Genomic DNA, 6,000 nt, shown 5'->3' with positions numbered 1-6,000 from the left:
GGTGCTCCGCTAGCGTATCCCGTTAGCGCATGCGGGGTTACCATACCATTTTCACCCAAAAAAAAAAAATACTAATATCATTCGGCCACTAATTTCATTCATTAGTAGTCATCGATGTACGAGTCGACACGAACATAGCCAAAAATTCAATTATAACCCAAATAGCGGTTTTTTTTTATAATTAAATTGAGCAGGTAAGTAAATATTTAGAAAATTTATGTGCTCGCGTTTTTTTTTTTCATAGTCGGTCGTCGTTATCATCGACATAGTAATTTAGTAGTAGTGGATGCGGGGAATGGACTAGGTGAAGATACTGGGAAAGAACTTTGTTGTAATTAGTTACTAATTAGTCAAGTCATTCAAATACGGACATTAGTATAATACAAATTTTTTTTTATACAACTTAGAATGGCAAACAAGTTGACGGCCCATCTGATAGAAAGTGGTAACCGTCGCCTATAGATATGAGAAGTACCATGGGTATAACAGAATATATTGTTTCGCCCATGATACCCCCATGCGTTGCCATTCCTGAGGACTCAGATGTTATTCCTCTGTATCCTGTAAATTCACGCTATATATTGGCAATTTTTCGGTTTGAAGGATGGGACCCTTCAAACTGAAAAATATCCATGCAAACACAAGTGCTTTACGTTTGAAATACGAATGGGACAGAGGTACCCAAGCAAACGACTTTTGTACAAAGTCTCCCTCTGGTGATTATAATTCGATTATTAATTGAGTAGTCAAACTATAAAATTAGTAATTACTAATTATTCGAATAGCAAAATCATTCGGATTCGGGCAACGTTAACACGAATACTTATGTTTAACAAAGTAATGTGCGAGTATCTACCGATAGTGCCGGAATGTCATTGCATCTTACATTCCAATTAAAATGTAAATCTTACACACTTTTTATTAATCGCATTTAACAGCTATTACTAGAATATTGTACTATTGATCGATTCATTACATATAACCATATGCAATACATTTTTTGCTCGCAATGATTTCGTTTTGCTCTCTGAGTGTAGCCGATAAACCCAACATATAAATCATTGTCGATTAGCTTCACTGCCCTGATCGGATGTCGCATTACCATAATCTAAGTTTTGAGAAGACTGTGTCCGCCTGGTACGCGCTCGTGTGTGGTGTCGCCGTCGCGTCGATGGGAGCATGCGGACGTCTCATCATATCACTACCGTGCTTGATTCCAACAACGTCGTGCCTATATTTGCAATATTTTTTATATAATCCTTATTGTACTAGCCTATGCGCGTATTAATTAGTTTTTGGATTATTAGAGGAAGAAAAAAATGCGCTTCCACTTAATGCGTTTATTTGAATAATGCGTTACAAATATGGACTGGGCGAATGGGACAGTGAAGCCAACCGCTAGCGCTGAAATTATATTACGCGATTTATAGAAGTTTCAATTGGCTGATCCGTCTGACGTAGAAATGGAGCCGCAACACTTATTATTATTATAAAGGAAATTTGGGGTAAAGGTACATGCAATATAGCATGTAGAAGGGTATATATAGGCTGCTTTTTATCCCGGTCGGTGAACATTTTCCGGTTACGCGGACAAAGTCGCGGGTAAAACATAGTTATACTCATATATAGACAGTACCTTAAACAATACGACTAGACACGCGACAAACTTCGAAAAGAATGTTTAATTTTGTTTTTTTAACATCCATGAATTGATTAGAATAGTTTTTCTTTGTAATAACGAAGAAATACCTCTAGCTCAATTCTACCGCCAAACAGCAATTTGCACGCTGAGTTCCATTTGGACGTAATCAAATATTGTATTATAAAAAAGATGAGGTAAAACGTATTAGAGTACAAAAAGCGGCGATGATTTCAAAGCAAATTGTGGCAATCATCAATCAATCAGCGAAGATCTGATAACGAACGAACAGGTTCTGAGGTGTCCCCGGGCGCCTGGGTGGGCGGCCGCGAGGCGCTCGCTCCCACCGAGCTGACGTCGTCGAGCGCGGACAATGACGAGCCCTTGCAGGCGAGGATCCGGTCCCGAGTTGCTATATGGCACATCTTTACCAATATTATAAATGTGAAAGTTAATTTGTTTATTTGTATGTTATCTATTGACGCGTTGTCGGATCAACTAATTGTTATTAAATTGGTATATTTAGATTACTAAGAACGTGATGTTTTGTAGACACATTAGATTCAAGATATTTGAATTCGGAATGCGTAATACTTCACTAGAAATAGTTTTTTACTATCACAAAATTATTATAAGACTGACACGGGAGAATTTTTTTCTTTTATAGTAGTTAATCAAAGTGTTCACACCCCACCTGATGGTAAACAGGCAATGTGGTACAAGTATGAAAGTCGCCATCCTGAGTCGACCTCCACGCGGTTCCCCCTGAAAACGATCTTGACTAATTTATCGTTTAATTCGTCACGATGGACTTACTAACCTGCCTTTTCATCCTCACTTGTCATCCCTCACTGGTGCCCCGTCAACATATACCGTTATTATTCATTAAAAAAAATCTTGGCAATTGCAAACATGAAATAGCAAAATTGGTACACAATTGTGCATAGTCACAAAAAATACAGTTGAAATGAGAACTTTCTGGAAATCCATATCAACTGTACGGACAACCTCGGTTAGACAATTTTGCAGTGCTAAGACAAAACAAAGCCGTATAGATAATAACACCTGTTCAATTGTAGGTCAATCGTGATAGTGATAAGTATCGTGCGAGTCGCGACATGTGCTCGTTGCTCGCCACCGCACACCCACCGCACCGCCGCGCCGCACCACACCCTGTACGCGGCCGCCGTGTGACACAGTCCTCCTTGTATACGTACACACACACGTACATACGAGGGCTGATTACATACCTCTCAAATGTCGTAAACCAAAGCGGGAAACGGATTGTTGATAATAGGAAGGTCAGTTCTCACTGCTAGCAATATACCCTATCAGGTCTACCTTAGTGCGTTCCTCCTAAAAACCATCGAGTTTAATTCCTAGCAAATGGACCGCGATGGGCCAACTGTTTTATGACTAACGAAGTATCTTTATTAATTAGGAAACAATTGTCTTATGTAATACCATGTTTTAATAATTAACAATCGATTATGAAGTGTACGCATAGTATTTTTTTGTATACAACTTACAATATTTTACTTACAAGCTGACGGCCCGCCTGATGGAAAGTAGTAATCGTCGCCTATAGTACGAGTAATTAGGTGAAGCTCGAAAAAATACCGAAAGTGTGTATAGAAATAAAAAAAAAATGACTTTTGTAATCTTACAGCACGTAGTTTAGCAGCGTCAGGGCTTGTTTCCATATAAAACGAGGCACTTCCATTTGTCTATGTCTGTGGATATCTGTTTTCAGTGTTAGAACCTTGCGCTTACTTGTCTCTCGGCAGGCATCTAGCACCCGATTGGTCGGCGGCGCTCAGCTGATTTTGACAGCCGAGGTCGTTCACTCCCCAACCAATGACAGAACGGAATTGATATTGTATTTTGTGAAAATAAAAAAAAAAGTGTATAACGCTGTTGCTTTATTGCACAAAGAAACAAATTGATTATGATGGATTAGGTGCATGTTATTAGTTAAATTGTCAGTCAATGTAATTTGTTTGCTGGATCCACTTATAGGCAGAAGATGTTTCAGCATATAGTTAATATAGTGAATAGTTTCCACTAGCTATGCAGGTAATACATGTAGAACTGCATGTGAAAATCAAAAGGAAACCAAGTGTAACTCGGATAACATGAACGTGTAACGCGCCCTCCCATTGGTTCTAGGAAATTGTTTATTGGCCGCTGTGAAAGCCTTGCCGACCAATCGCTGCTGCACCATCGATCAAGCGATTATGACATTGCACGAGAAAAAAAAAACGTTTAAATTGCACAACCGAATTACATTTGCATTATTGTAACGTTAAATAAGTACAGTAAACACTATATCAGCCAGCTACGAAATATCGAAATGAAGATCACCGGCTCGTGTGTGTTTCTTTAAATAATTACACATTGTTTCGTATCGCTTGTCAGCTAATTGTGTACGCTCTCCACGATGAAGAACACAAAAACAAGCATAGCTGCCTAGCGACATGAAAACGGCTAGACAGTCTCCTTGGTAGGTCTCTATATCTTTAAAAATATATACTATTAAAATTCTAAACAATCCGTATGCACGTTGAAATTGATGTTACCTGATAACCTATCTCGACTGGCACTGGGCGCTGCCCGGCCGTGGCATAAATCGTAACTTTTATCATATTCTACTATAAATCAAGCGAGCATTATTAGTTGACAAGACAATGCAACTATCAATAAGCGAGTGCCACTGACAACTAGAGAAATATAGTCAACGATTGCATCTAGAACTTTCCAATGCAATTATAAGATTTGGACGGCGAGGAGGGCGCGGGCGCGCTGTGTCGCGGGCTCTCGACTCATTTGTCAGAGCCGGCATTCATATGGTAATAATGTACGGCGTGATTGATGGAGTGATTGTTGTGCAACCGATCCAGTTTGTCGATAGCTCTCCAGTGAATGACGCACACGAGCCGCAAGGATGGCCCTGGAAACATGGTGACTCATTCACCTCCGCGCAGACATGACAATATCAAAATAAAATTGATAGTTAAATTTCGAAAATTTCAATTAAATCCAATGAATCGTTTAACTTTATATTGCACCAAAAATCTGTAAAAATTACAAGGTTTCGACCAAGGAATATCATATTCCTCTGGCTGGGCCGTTACTGAAGACTTTTCCTTGCAAACACATACAGAGCACCACGTCTGTATGTGGTCGCACACATTGAAGTAAAAAGTTGAAGAGGCGTGCCATGTTAACGTAGACAATCTGTACATATATTGTAATTAAATTTACAAGGCACAATCGTGTGTGCATTCTTATAATACAGACTAAAAGTTTGTCTATCAACAACAAGTACTATCTACTACAATTTTTCACCGCATAATTACATTTCTGTCTTATCAAAAGGTTGTCTGCGAGAGAATACTATATAGTATTAAGTCCGTCTTTTGTACCAAACATTTTTTGTAATGTGCTCAATAAAGAATAAATAAATAAATAAAAGCAGAATTTTACTTTTCAAATAAAAATGGCAACTTCAATCCTCATAAAATAAATATATGAGCAATACAATAGAGAAAATTAATTTGCATTAATTCATTGCAATTGCAGCCAGAATCTGCAAAGTCGGTTCCAAATTTACTAAATAGACATTTAACGTAATATACATACAAAATAAAATAGAGATAAATTGAAAACCTCCTCCTTTTAAAATCTCTTAACGAAAAATGTGCGACTTCTAGCGATGGTTATATTTCTGACTTAAAACTGATATAAATTCCAAAGCAAACTTTTTACAACTCGTATGGGCGGCGTGCAGCTACATTCCGTATTGATTATTTCGTAATGTTGTTGTAGTAGCTATTTACACCATCTAGAGGCATGTAAACGATACGCGACATACAAACACGATGCTGCACTAAAGCCCGTGGTGTGTGCACATGCATACTATGTGTTGAGCGAGTGCAACTAACGTAACGCCGCGCCGCGCCGCCACGCGCCTCTATATGCATTGATTAAGTTGCAACTGTAAATTGGTTTAACTTTCATTAGCATTTATCTTTAAAATTCAATAAAAAAGAAAACTAAGTATTTTAATCGTGAACACATTATGTATTATGAAAATATTTTACTTTAATACTCAATTGCACAGAGTAGAGAATCTCAAGAGCACAGAGTAGTTTTTCAATCGATAGGCATGTGATCTCGTGTTGGTCCCGTATTTGACTTTTCCATTTGTCCGCGTTCTAAATTCAAATAAACGTTCTAAATCCACAAAACGTACAGTCCTTCAACGATGTGTGCATGTTTATGATTGAAGTAAAAAAATTAAAATATACCTACATGTAAAGATTTCGCTGTCGAAGTGCTATTACAGATAATTCCGAATA

The sequence above is a fragment of the Galleria mellonella genome, unplaced genomic scaffold (assembly GCF_026898425.1).
Source record: "Galleria mellonella isolate WM207_F2 unplaced genomic scaffold, CSIRO_AGI_GalMel_v1 utg6957, whole genome shotgun sequence".
NCBI lineage: Eukaryota > Metazoa > Arthropoda > Insecta > Lepidoptera > Pyralidae > Galleria > Galleria mellonella.
Note: the sequence above shows the minus strand (reverse complement) of the source record.